A 14,415-nucleotide genomic window follows, 5' to 3' on the forward strand; every position below is an offset into this window, starting at 1 on the left:
CCTCAAAATTCTTTTCAGAATTATCCACGATCGGACCCAGAATAGATACGAATAGGCAATCTCGAGAGAACCAATCGGATTTAGGAAAAGCATGGGCATTCCTTCATCCATGGACCAGCAAAAGAGCAAATGATTCGTCGACATTTGACAAAGTGCCGCATGCAAAGCTTATAAATTCCATCGCGAACTTGGGAATTAATAAAAAAATATCCAACTACTAAGGAATCTATATTGCCACCAAATAATAAAAATGAGAACAAAAACTACCACCTTTGAAGGGAATAGAAATTTATAAAGGAGAGCGTCAGAGATGCATACCGTTACCTGTCTTTTCTACTGTTTATTCGGGAATGGAAAATATTTCAGATAGGATCAAAATAAATGGATAAAACTTCACCAGCATAAGATATGCAGACGATACGATTGCAATGGGTGAAACTGATGTAGGACTTCAAAATATCATTGTTGAGCATAACAAACAAGCTGGAAGTGTTTGAACTCCGATGCTACAGGAAAATGCTGAGGATACCTTGGACGGAGAGAGAGAAATAAGCGGTTCACTTACTTAAAGGGGGTTCGGGCAGAAAACGACTATTCTAGATTCGAAACAAGGGAAACTGTTTCAGAATTTCGAGCAAGAACTGCACAAGATAGTTTGCCAATGTAATCGCTACACAGAAAGAAGTATTGCAATATTAGTGTAATTTATTAGTGTAGTCTCTAAAATGTTTCTATTATTAAATTATGATTAATATTATTGGATGTACAATTATCTTTTAGCTTTCATAATATAAAATATTTCAAGCAATTTATAATAGAATTAATAACAAATCGTGACAGTAGGCATAAAAGATAACTAACTTGAAAGGAAAAAAGTCATATTTCTATCTCAAAAGCACGTACTCACAACCTTTCCTGCTGAATTTTGAACAACCTTGTAAATTGTTTAGCTGTATTTTTTTGCAATCTTGTATATAATAAATTTACATTCTTCAGCTGTTTCCTATTTCAGCAATGAGTGCACTTTTACTACAAGTTTTGAAAAAGACTCTTTGCACACTCATTCGCAACATCTCGTATTCGCCATTTGTCGCAATAATAATTCAGTGCGCAGATAATAATTTTCCGACAATAGCCATCAATATAAAAAAAAATCGCGTGACTGCTATCACACTGAAAACCAACACCATCAACGACCAACTAAAAACAATAAGCCTCGACCTATTCGAGACAACAATCGCGAAAATTTGAAATTTGCGTCTCGCTTATTTTCAAATCTCAACCCGAACTGAAATGGCGACATCGCGACAAATCGTGTAACGAGTTTTCTGGCCGCGTTTTCGATGTCTATTTTAATAATTACCGCGTGGTTCGTTTTATTTGCCCAAAGTGGTTCTCCAATTAACAGCTCAGATTATAAAATGTGCTCATAAAACTCGGATAACCGATCCTATAGTAACAGGAAGAAGGAACCGCCAATAGTGACGAGATATCTTTCCTGCATGGGTATGGTGTGTTTCAAAGTATGACGGATAATCATCTAAAAAGTAATTACGACCTTCAAATCTATTGTTTCTGGGCAAACTTAACGTTATTGTTGACAATGAACCGAAAATATTGAGAAATGTTATGATATGACGTGCTTGTTTCCACAGTGCAAGAAAATATAATAATTATGTGGCCAATATACTGTACATTGTGAGGCAACAAAGTAGCAATAAATTGATGTCAATAATATAATAATAACGTATGCTTATGCTGAATACAACGACAAATTTAAATTAAATCACAAATTAAATATTCACAAAATAAACAAATGAAAAATTTTCTCTAAACCTTTAAGTTGTGCCGGATGGCATATTATAAATTTACGTTGCGCATATTGGAGAAAGTGACATTAATAAATGTTTAAAGGCTACATAATTTTCATAAATTAAATAAAATAAAAATAAATAACATAAAATAAATTCTTAGTCTTTTTACTAAATTGTTTACTGCTTGGAGGCTTACAGAATAATTTTTTGGAGATATTTTTTAAAAGTACTTAATGATGTTAAAATTGTGAATCTCCGCCTTAAATCCTCATCTGCGAAATGATAAAAATGGACTTACAAAAATGTTTAATACTTTCATCAATTCCATCATTAAAATTGTTTTTAAAAAAGTTAAGAAGTTCTGGGTTGGACGAGGTGTTGGAGGTAGTGGGGTTTCTAAAAAAATTACTAGAATTGTTAACAATCTAGTCAAGATGGAAGAGTTTTATACCAATATAGGAAAACTGTAAATATTGTTATTTTTGATTCTATTTAATTTACCTTTAATAAATTTATATTAATACAGCAGGCGAAGTTCAATTACAATATAAGTTAAACTTTAGATACACAACAAGAACAAAAGAGAATTGTAAAAATTAATAACTAAAGTTGATAGCAATTATCAAAATAAAATATAAAATGGTAAAAAGTAACAAGTAACAGGTTACAAAGATAATGAGAGAATGCAACTAGTCATCCTACTAACTCATTTAAGAAACACAAATAAATTCAGGAATATATAAAAAATTGTATTTTCAACCTTGAATTATTATAGATTAATATTAATTATTATTAATTTAATTAATATTAATTAATAATAATATTAATTAAATTTGATATTCTATTCGATATAATGAGACTTAAACTTAAAATATTTTAATAAAAAAAATGGATGGAACTATTTAGATTATGATGGCGGCTATTTTTCTTATGTTTGTTAAAGAACCGAAAACTACAGTTAGCAACAATTGAAAAGTCAAACATCGATTAGCTTAGCTTAGCTTAGTTTAGCTTAGTTTTTTCACAGAAAGGTGTCAAATTATATAAATCCACGAATACCACGCACACACGCACACGCACACGCCCAGGCCCACGCACACGCACACGCCCAGGCCCACGCACACGCACACGCTCACGCCCTAGCCCACGCGCACGCGCACACGCACCCGCACACGCAAACGCACACGCACACACACACACACACACACACACACACACACACACACACACACACACACACACACACACACACACACACACACACACACACACACACACACACACACACACACACACACACACACACACACACACACACACACACACACACACACACACACACACACACACACACACACACACACACACACACACACACACACACACACACACACACACACACACACACACACACACACACACACACACACACACACACACACACACACACACACACACACACACACACACACACACACACACACACACACACACACACACACACACACACACACACACACACACACACACACACACACACACACACACACACACACACACACACACACACACACACACACACACACACACACACACACACACACACACACACACACACACACACACACACACACACACACACACACACACACACACACACACACACACACACACACACACACACACACACACACACACACACACACACACACACACACACACACACACACACACACACACACACACACACACACACACACACACACACACACACACACACACACACACACACACACACACACACACACACACACACACACACACACACACACACACACACACACACACACACACACACACACACACACACACACACACACACACACACACAATTTCTGCCATCTACAATTTCTAAAAAAAATACTTTAAAATAAATGCCTCCTTTCCAATGAATAGTTTGTGCTTTATATGTTATTTTTATTCATTTTTTTCTTAAAATGATTAACTCAGAATGTTCCAGAGGTTTTTGGCCAAGCTAAAATAGTTAAAATATTTCTTACAGCATCGTTGGCAGCGCGGTTCTACTAAATATGGCAGGTATGGTAGCTCGCCAACACTAATAAATCACCCAGTACAAACATATGTTCATAAGTTGCTTATGAACAGCTATTTGGGAAAAATATTTTGTAACTCATGTAACACTGTATTAATTGGTATTGACAAGCATAATAATAATAATAATTAATAATAAGCTTTATTTATTTCTATTTAAAAAATTCCACTTGAGCTCTCATAAATCACGTTCCTTAATGTTTTTATATTTAATTTTTTCATATATTTCAATATTTCATATCACTAAACATAAATGCTAATTTACAACATCTGTAAAGTTGATTTTTTTTTCTGCTGATAATAGTAACGAGCTTAGCGCCCAGTTACATATTGAAATGTCTAAGAAACCGCAAAAAAAATAATTTATTTTCAAAACTCTACAACTGTAAGTATCGCCGGTTTATCAACCAAATTTAAGCTACAGACGCACTAGTACTTTAAGCCGCAAATTTGGCCATTTCGTTCCACGTGTCAAACGATTATTTATTACTTTATTATAAATGTAATTTATATGATTGAAATCCCACGCATTTCTTCAAAAATTCGATAAATACGGAATTTGATTGATGACAACGTGTCTAGACCAAATTTACCATTCCGTTGATTGTAATGTCAAATTTAATTGAAAGTCATCTTTATGCAGATAAATACTTAAATTTTTAATAATAGCACATATATTTTTAGTTCTTTAGATTTTCATTGAGAGTGTAAAATGCTTTTTTTCCCTTCCTTCCTTCTGTAAAATACCTAATTATATACCGATATAGGGTGTGGAAAGCGTCACTTTACCACGTAAGTTTCGTGTCCTGCGAATCCGAGCCACTTTGGACATTTCCGGGTACGGGTTTTGGAGCAATCGGATATTTTCGGAGATTTTACCGCACGGCTTGAATTTTGACGTATAGTATGCAGCGGTTGGGTAAATTTTTTTAAGTCTCGCTCCGCTCGTGCCAAATAAGCTCGTGACTCAAATGCCGCTTACCATACTTCCTTTATAATAATTAGGTAAAATTAAAATTCCCATCGGTTAGCAGATTAATAGTAAGTTATGCAATAAATGCGGTAAAAGGCATTTGAGTCACTAGTTTATTTGGCGCGAGCGGAGCGAGTGTTTAATAAACGAGTGACTTAAAAAGTTTATCAAACGTATTGAATACTATACTTTTTCTACGACCGTTAGTTTTTGGGTACATTTTTGCAAAATAATAGGAATGAGATGACCGTCAGAATTTACAAACGTTTAAATTCAAGCCGTCCGGTAAAATCTCCGAAAATATCCGTACGGTAATATCCCGAAAATGCCCGAAGTAGCTCGGATCCATAGGACAAGAAACTCAAATGCTAAAGTGACGGTTCCCGCATGCTAAATCGGTGTATAATTAGGTATTTTACAGAAGGGAGTAGAAAAAAAAATTATTCCAAAAACACAACGGCATTTGAACAATGTACTAAAAACATTGACGATTGATTACAGTTTTACAGCATAATCTTTCTCTAAATCAACAGATGCATATGCAACAGGAAATAACCATTGAAGGTGAGTTTCTGAAAAATACTGTTTCGGTGACTTCAATTAACTGAAGCACATCCATTATAATAATATCTGGAAGTCATATAATGAAAAGAAGAAAGGAATGTGTTAAACTTTTAACTTAATACGAAAAGGAGAAACTAAATTAAGAGACATTTTTCAGATTCCCCCAAAAATGTGCAAAGAACTTTAATAAGGTTGACGGTTGATAAATCCAAGAATTTCTGAACTCGCAAACTCATATTCCTTCCCAAAACATTATCAAATGAAATAATCAGTCAATACATCTTGTCCTTGTGACACAGACATGAACTACTGGAAAGTTCAATAAAATTTAAGAAGACACAGTGGTTATGATAAAATTTTTGTGTTATTTAGTAAGCAAGTTTTTCCAGAATAGCTCAAAGTAGCTTTAATTAAATCAATGCATATTAAATGATATCACTTTTCAATTCACTAAAGTTATTCTGAAACCACTTGAGAATCCAATCGAAAGCAGCAGGTCATTGTCCAAAATGAAAGCAAACCTTTAAAATTGAAAATTTTGGAAAATAGGGTATGGATATCTATGATAATATATTAGGATCAATTTTACTCATTTTTTATTATAAACAACCTACCAATGGGTATAATGTCTTCATTATAAAGTTTGTGGATGGAGAAAAAAATCCAAAAATGCATTTGACGAAACAAATTTGTGATAATAGTAGTAGTAAAACGGAAATGATTTTATTTTAGTAGTAAAACGGAAATGATTTTATTTCGAACAAAATTAAGTCAACTCACACTGATTCCTGATTATATAAGGCTAAATAAAACAAACGCTGAGTTTGTAAAAAATAAAAAATTTTTAGGAATTTAGGCACACACATTCTGTGTATAAACACAACCAGAAACTTTAAGAAAGCGATTAAGTAAATTGTAGTGAAATAAGTACAGTATTCACTTGAAGAATACTTTGGTTAATTATGTTTGGATTTGAACTTTTGTAATAAAATAAAGAAATGCTATTGTTAATAAAATGTATCACTTTAACTTCTTGGTGTCGATATTGGACGCGAGGTTAATGATATCAACGATTCCCAAATATTTAAGTGTACCTGCCCAGATCTAACGACGACGTTTATTTTTAGCTTCGATCAAGATATCAGCTGTTGTTCTGCAAGTAGTTGTACCAGTCGAATACCGTACGTTTAGGACAATTATTTTCCCATACGATTTTCCACCTACGTAAATCACGACGACCTTAATGGTAATAAATATCCGCTTTCACAACAGGTAAAGTGATATTGCCGCCACACAAATGAACAATACCACAAAAATTTATCATATTTGACGGAAATGGCGCAGGAAGTACGTATAGGTTGACCCTGAAAATGAAAAATGGCTGCGAATACATGTCACGAAAACCATCTACAGTATGGCCAAAATATTTCGCGTTTTCTGATATCGATGTTGTTGTGGCGTCCATTATCCATTGATCGATTGTAGGTAATTACTATGGTTTTTCTATCTGACTTACATTACCTTATCCAAAATTCTTGCTTAAGGAATCTATGAAATATTCGAGTTTTCTGTGGCTTTTACTTGATGAAAATCAGTTTAAATCTAAAGAACGGTGTTGTTGGAACAGCTCTTATCACAACAGACAGTGTCTGGCAGTTTGGCAAAAATGACTTTTGTGTGCTGATTAAACAATATTTTCTGATTAAAAAATGTCTATCAAAATCAGCGAAAGATTTGACAACTACTGACTGCATCAATTTAAATCACAAAGAAGAAATTTAATTAGTGCCCTCGTAGTCGTACCAGCACAAGTGACTTACAGGTTCTACTAAAAGAGTTCTTGAGTTAATTGCCTCTTTCTAAATTTGAAGAAACAAATGCTTGATTTTGAGGGTCACGAAAATACCTATGAGTTGCTAGGAATAAAAGAATTGGAAAGCGTTGGAATAAAAGTATCGAGCTATGCTAGTAATAAAATACTTGTTCACTTATCACCTTGTCCTCGTATTTTCGGAACTTTTAATACTAATATATACATCCTGTTATCTTCCTCAGAGCTTGACTGAAACTGGCTCGCATTTTACTCTGTACCTGCTAATATATTGTTTGAGGGGGGCGGAGCTAAATGAGGGGCATAAACACCGTCTCGGATGACTGATTCAAATATTAGTGACAGGTAGAGATCTGAGTCGCGGTTAAGATTGTTTATAGATTTATATAGACTCTCGGATTTTTCGTTGGTAGAAAAACTGATTACATGCAAGAATTTTAATTTTATCGAGTAAAATTTTATGTCCGGTTTCGTGATTGTGTTCGGCAACAGTTGATCAGTTTATTTATCTTAGTCCTAAGGCTCTAAACTAACCAAATCTTCTCACCATAATCAAAAAATGCTTGTCTGGAACATGTTTTTCTTATAACGGTCAAATTTTTGAACAAACATCGGGAACAGCTATTGGTTAGTTGGTTCTCCACTATCACCAGTCATCGCGAATATATTTATGGAAGCTTTTGAGAAGAAAGCTGGAAAATTATGGAAACGCTACGTCGATGATACTTTTGTTACTTGGCCTCATGGTCAAGAAACCGTAGTAGATTTTCTTAGACACTTAAACTCTATACACCCTAACATACGTTTTACCATTGAGTTGGAAACTAATAATAACCTTCCATTCTTAGATATTCTTATCTATAGAAAATTAGAGCTAACATTGGGTCACTGTGTTTACAGAAAACCTACGTACACAGATTGATACCTTAATGAATGTTCAAATGACCATCCGACCCAAAAATCATCGGTTATCAACTTTGTTCTTTACAGAGCAGTAAAACTATTTCAGCCCGAGTCACTGAACCCAGAATTAAAACACCTTACCTCTGCTCTTCGTTCTAATAATTCAATTCACCACAACCTTCCAATAACAATTAGGCCGAAAGCAATTTACCACAGTGGTTCTTTCTTACATTCAAAATATCAAAAGTTCTAAAGAAGTATAACGTCAAAACCAGATTTACCACTTGTCCAAAAATCTCTCAACATATTCGGTCCGTCAAAGATAAAATTCCGTTTGAGATGCCAGGAGTTCACAGCATTCCATGCATATGCGGCAAAGAATACATTGGAGAAAAATATCAACTAGGCTCAAAGAACACGAAATCTGAAATGATGTCGAGAGTTTCAGGAATAGAAACTTTGATGAAGAGGGATTCTACGTCGAAACTAACTAGAATATCTTGCGTATCTAATGTAATGCTTTTTAATTGTTCAATGAAAGGAATTAAGTACGAAACTATCAGTTTTCCCTATAAGGGGTTTTAATGAGGAAGCTAGATATTTTGCTACAGAAAATGTTGAAGAACCAATGGTGCTGACAACAGGTCAAAGGGTAATCCAGGTTTGTGGATCTTTCGGAGTCCGTAGAGACGAGGAATCTTAGAGTCATATGGGGTGACAGATTTTTCACGGAGTCTGATAGAGAAGAAGACTTAATAACAGATTTAAGATTGCGATCCATAGATTTTTTTTAAGTTGACGATATTATCCGTGTGTAAGAATATTTTGAATCTTTTCCTAATATTCATTTGTGTTCATTTCCTTTATCTGCGTTCAAGCTTTGCAATATTAGATTTAGGAGGTTCTGATTTTTCAAGGATTTTTGCGGTAAATTTAATACTATACTATATTTTTTCTACGACCGTTACATTTTGGTTACGTTTTTTCAAAACACGTAGTGATGTGTGACGTGACGGTCAGAAGTCAAGTCAAACCCCCTTTCTATAATCAGCCGAAAACATCCAAAAATTCACAAACGCATGACTAATGTCTGACGTGTATCACGAGCATCTTAAAGTAATTGGTATTTTAGAGTAGCTAGTAGAAACAATTATTCTAGCGTTCTTGCGTGCTATTACACCTTATTTATATTTTAAAATCAACGTGAATCATTACATCTATTTACACATAAAATTCGTTATGCATATAATATACCGTTATCTATCGTGTTATAAATTCTGCTAGAAATATAAAATACTTTCAAGTTTCATGTCAGAGTAGTTTTTCATTTTTTGGACTAATGCAAATAATAACATATGATTAACACACTAAATCTTTATTATTTAGACTTGAAGTTAACACTATATTATTCGAATGAATTAAACATTTACATCGATAACAATAATTATTATTCGCAATAACATTAGCGACATATATATTAATATCGCATATTTCAGACCATGGAGTGAAAAGAAGTTATTTATGAAAGCAAATTTTACTTTCAAATATTTTATATTTAGTTTTTGATACTTTCATTTTTAGAATCAAACCTCGCGAGAAGATTTAAATAAAAAAAGTAAAAATTGCAGTAAATAATAAAATAAAATTTTACTGTTTGCTCAGAACAGGACCGAACCGTTGCAGGACCTCCGATTTCACATTTGTGTCTATTTTAGTGCAATTATTTAACCTCCTCTGGTACATCAAATTCGACCCCCGGTTTCTAGTAGAGATTTTCTCTCGATTTCAGATCTTAGGAGATAAATGGTTTGTTATTTAATGCCTACTTTTTCTTCATGCACGGATACCGTCTCTTTCCAAATATTTTCAATGCATCTACACAAAAATATTGCTTTTTGTAATTATTAAATAAAGCTGTTACACTATTTAAACAACTTATTCAGCTATTCTTCGGAGCGTTGAAATATAGGCAATATTACTAACACTTTGTGGTTTTTAGTCTTTGCCAACTAAATAGTGGAAACATTTAAATTTAGTTTATTGTGTATGCACCACGTTACTCGGAATGCTTCCGTGTTGTAGTCTTTTGGTAATGTCATTCTCGGCAAAAGTGAGTTAAGGCGTCTTTTATAAATACTAAAAATAGACCCAACTTCTGGATTCAAATTGACAAACCGCGTCTCAATTCTAGTTAATTCAAGAAATGTAATTATAGGAACTTGTTACTCCTAAGTGCGTAATACATAAATCCAAAGAAACAAAATTTGCCTTGATTTTCGGTTATTTAAAAATGTTTATTGTGCCAAAAACAATAGGCTACTATTTACAAATCTTCTGGATTGCTCATGCTGACGTTTCGCCAATCACCTTGTTGGCTTCTTCAGAGCTTAACTGAAACTGCACGATAAGTTCCATTCATTATCAACTGACGCAGGAGAATAAATGATGATAAATGAAAATAAATTTCTAATGTTCGTTTACTGTTTGTATTTATACTAATTTTTATACTGAGATAAAATTAAATTTATCATTATAATACACTACAATATACCTCTGAAGAAACGTAGATAATTTTTTCCTTTACACTTCAAAATAAAATTTTAGCTTCTAATCCTAATAAGAATTCGACAATGGCAATGAAAATTTACATCTACGAACTTCCTGTTCTCATGCTGATCTTTATCTTTATAATGCTGCAATTACTCAGATGAGTGAAAAATTTATGATGTCTTGACAGCCCCGAATTTTACGATGCTTTTCTATGAATCGCCATTAATCACCGTAGATTAGGGTTTGTTGAACGTCTCGCTTGTCGATTGTATCTGGTTATTGATCCAAGGGACTAACAAATTCAATTGGATTATACACTTGTTTTTAGGTAGTTACAATAAACATTATATAATTGCATATATTACTCTTCCATTTTTGGTAATTACTTCATCTCGCATTGTAGATTCGAATCAAAAACTAAATAAATTTTATATTTTTTAGAAAATATTGTGTAAAAAATTCCTAAAATCATAAAAATTTATTATATTTTTGTTACTATACTTAAAAACATTACTATTTCCTGCATTATGTATGCTGCGGCTGTATCGCTCATGTTGTCATTTTGTAAATTGTGTTTGGGTTTTCATTATAATTCATAAATAAAACTTATTCTTTTATATAAATGTTAATGAAAAAAATAACAAATAATGAAAGTATTTATTGTAAATACATAAAAATAAATATAAAAGCAATTAAATACACTTAAAATAAAAAATCATCACAACAAACAAGTTGATGTAGTTTTTGGTAAAATAAGATCGAAATCGACAGGAAAAACTCCCTTTTGAACCACAAAATGGTGTTTTAAGTAGATATCTGCCGCTTTTAATCTAAGTCAACAAGAAAAGGCTGATATTGGAATCAGAAAGTAAAGTTCTAAGTTCATAATTGCAAACGTCAAAAATAGATATAAACCCATACAACCGCCATTACTAATCACGAATTCTATAACATATTCAGTTGTAGAAGTCATGAAAGTGTACTGAATGAATTTAATGAAGATTATAAAGATCCAACTGAGTTTCACATAAAAGCAACATTCCTGAAATATTTATGCAGAATTTGTTCGGTCCAGTAGAAACACAATTAAACTCATTTAAAAGTAATACATACAGAACTACATTACATTTAGAAATTCTAATTTTTAAATCTAACCAAAGAAATTAGCATGAATTAACTAGTTTTGGTTGGTAAGCTGTAGTTAGTATTTTAATGGTGTATAGTAGTATATCACATATTAAAAAAAAAGTGCCGAAAAAATAATATGCTAATAAAAATTTGCGCTGTGGTTTGTAGGTCAAGACCGGAGCCTTCACCATACTCAGTCTCGGTGGTTTGGATGATTGTTGGCACGCTGTTGTTGGCGATTGGCATATGAAAAATAAGGTTGAGCTATTTTCAAAATATCGAGTCTAGTAAATATGTTTTTTTTTCAACGTAAAACAATAAATAAATGCCCACATTAACCACGTGGTTTAATATAGTGGTCATGTCGCGATGATGTTAATATAGGCTATTCTTCTGCAAGTGACAATAAATAATGAAGTTGATATGAAAGTAGACGTAAGCTTTTTATAAAATGTAGTTAAGTGTTAAGGAAAAACAAAATATATTTATTTATCATTAAACCTCAACATATCTGGAATTTTGAAAGTGAGAAGCAAACAACTGCTCTGTAATGCCAGATGCATGTTTAATTTCTTTTAAATATTCCTAAGAAGAATGTGGAAAAAACAAAATGTAATTAATTTAAAATCTGAAATTTTGAGCGAATGTTCCTAAGAAGAGATGTTTTTATAAGCCAATTTATTATAAATCAATAAGTGATTTTTATACTACCTACTCTAAAATGCCCTATCATGCACCGATCAGGGGTGCGACAAGTGTCCTTTTAAGGTGTTAGATTTACTAAACACTGTAGCTTAGGACTTTGGAACTGTTTGTCTGTTTCTCTCCCTTTCCCTACCACAAAAGTTAAGTAAGTCATTGGTTAGTCGCATCTTTGGTTCCCTGATGGTATGAAAAATTAAGTAAAGCACAACCAAGGTAATGCGTAAAAGTTCAATGAAAACTAGATATACGACTGTAGGTATAGTACGATCAGCATATCTTTAACAGTCCAAAAAAAGCCGGGTTACACAGGGTGTTTCGAAGTTAATGCGCCAAGTTCTTATCGGCATGTTCTATGCCAAAAATAGCTTGTTTCCTATATAAACATATATATGTTGGGAAACGAATTCTTTACGAGAGACAGGATAAAGAAAAAAACTAGATACTTTCTTCGCTGTTTTCGAACAGCACAAGACATCTTATCATGCGAAGTATATATTTTTTAAATTACCAGCGATATTGATGCCAGCATTGTATGGAATATTTCTTTAGAAACAGAAAGTCACCAATATTATGATTAAAATAATAAGCATTAAAAATCTAAACTATCAAATAATTTTTGCGAAATTTTAATTAACAAAAAACAATATGAAAAAGCATAATCGATATACATTGTACAAGGAAAGACACCAGGTCTATTTTTTCGCCCTTGAAACGTTCAAATGTCGTTTTAAACGATTACGAATCAAGAGGGTATAATTGTATCTATTCCTTAGCCACAAGTAAATAGTTTATTTTTTGTACGCCGGTGCAAAGAGAATACCAATTTAACATATATAAAGTTAAGGTTAAGTTAAATAACCAATCCTCTTTGAATGTTCGATTGTTATCCGCAGTTATCTGGAGTTTTAGGTAAAACATGCCCACCGTAATTTATGGGCGCAGCAGCTGTTTTAAGATATTTACTTTTCTTACTATAAACTCGAATTCAGGCCGAGTTTGTATACCGAAAAATGTGTAGCAAATTAACGGCGGCTGTTTGTGTAACTTTATTGAAGCGAATGATTCGTTTACACTTCCAACATAATAATTATTGTACTCTCGTTTAAGTAAATGGTGATTAATGTGATGATCTTTACCAATGACGTTTACACTCAAATTAATTTTTGGATTTTACTTTCGGCAACAAGATAAATGTATATTCGATTTGTAATTATGCTACGCGCGTTGGAATATCTCTAATTTGTTGTTGAATAAATAAATTGCTAATGCTTATTGCGAAATAGTTGTCAGAGAATGCAACAACCAACTCACTATAAGCGGAAAGGTTTATTAAAGAAATAACTGTTGAAATTGCCTGATTCTCAGTTATTTCTATTAACAAGTCTTTTCCCAGTTTTTCCCAGTAAAAGAAAATAAATTAACGAGTCAACTCATTAAAATTAATATATAATTATAGTCAAAATTTGATTATGTTTTTGATTTTCAATAATTGCGGATGAGAGTGTAGCAATATATCACGACAAATCTTTGACTAGTTTACTTTCATTAAGAAACGGTTTGAAATGAAACTTGATCAATATGTATTATAGCGAGAATGTGTAACTAAAGATTTGGGGATACGGATTGATCAACATATAAGATGGGATGATAAAAAATTTATAAAGCACATTTAAATAAATTATTCATTATGTCACAACAAAATTGAAAAGGTTTTAAAAGAAAACAACACAGAAAAAATTCGTGTCACCTTTTTTAAATGATAAAACACAATTGAATTAACCTCTACGACACTAAACTGACTTTTTTTCTGGTAAATGCCTTAGTGAGGCAAGCAA

The 14,415-nt window shown here is 32.8% G+C and overlaps 1 protein-coding gene across 12 annotated transcripts in view; it reads right to left on the bottom strand.

Moving 5' to 3' along the window:
- The window catches only part of LOC132700049 (ATP-sensitive inward rectifier potassium channel 11-like), a 98,333-nt gene that overhangs the window by 43,300 nt on the left and 40,618 nt on the right, over positions 1-14,415 (bottom strand). For 2 of the 12 annotated variants that reach the window (XM_060667145.1, XM_060667141.1), the window contains exon 1: positions 6,558-6,746. The exons of 6 other annotated variants lie outside the window; for them this stretch is intronic. The gene's annotated coding sequence lies outside the window, so the exon portion shown is untranslated. 4 more of the 12 variants (XM_060667144.1, XM_060667146.1, XM_060667143.1 and 1 more) reach the window with 4 other exon arrangements.

Source organism: Cylas formicarius, unplaced genomic scaffold (assembly GCF_029955315.1).
Source record: "Cylas formicarius isolate icCylForm1 unplaced genomic scaffold, icCylForm1.1 PGA_scaffold_3__17_contigs__length_32017465, whole genome shotgun sequence".
Taxonomy (NCBI): Eukaryota; Metazoa; Arthropoda; class Insecta; order Coleoptera; family Brentidae; genus Cylas; species Cylas formicarius.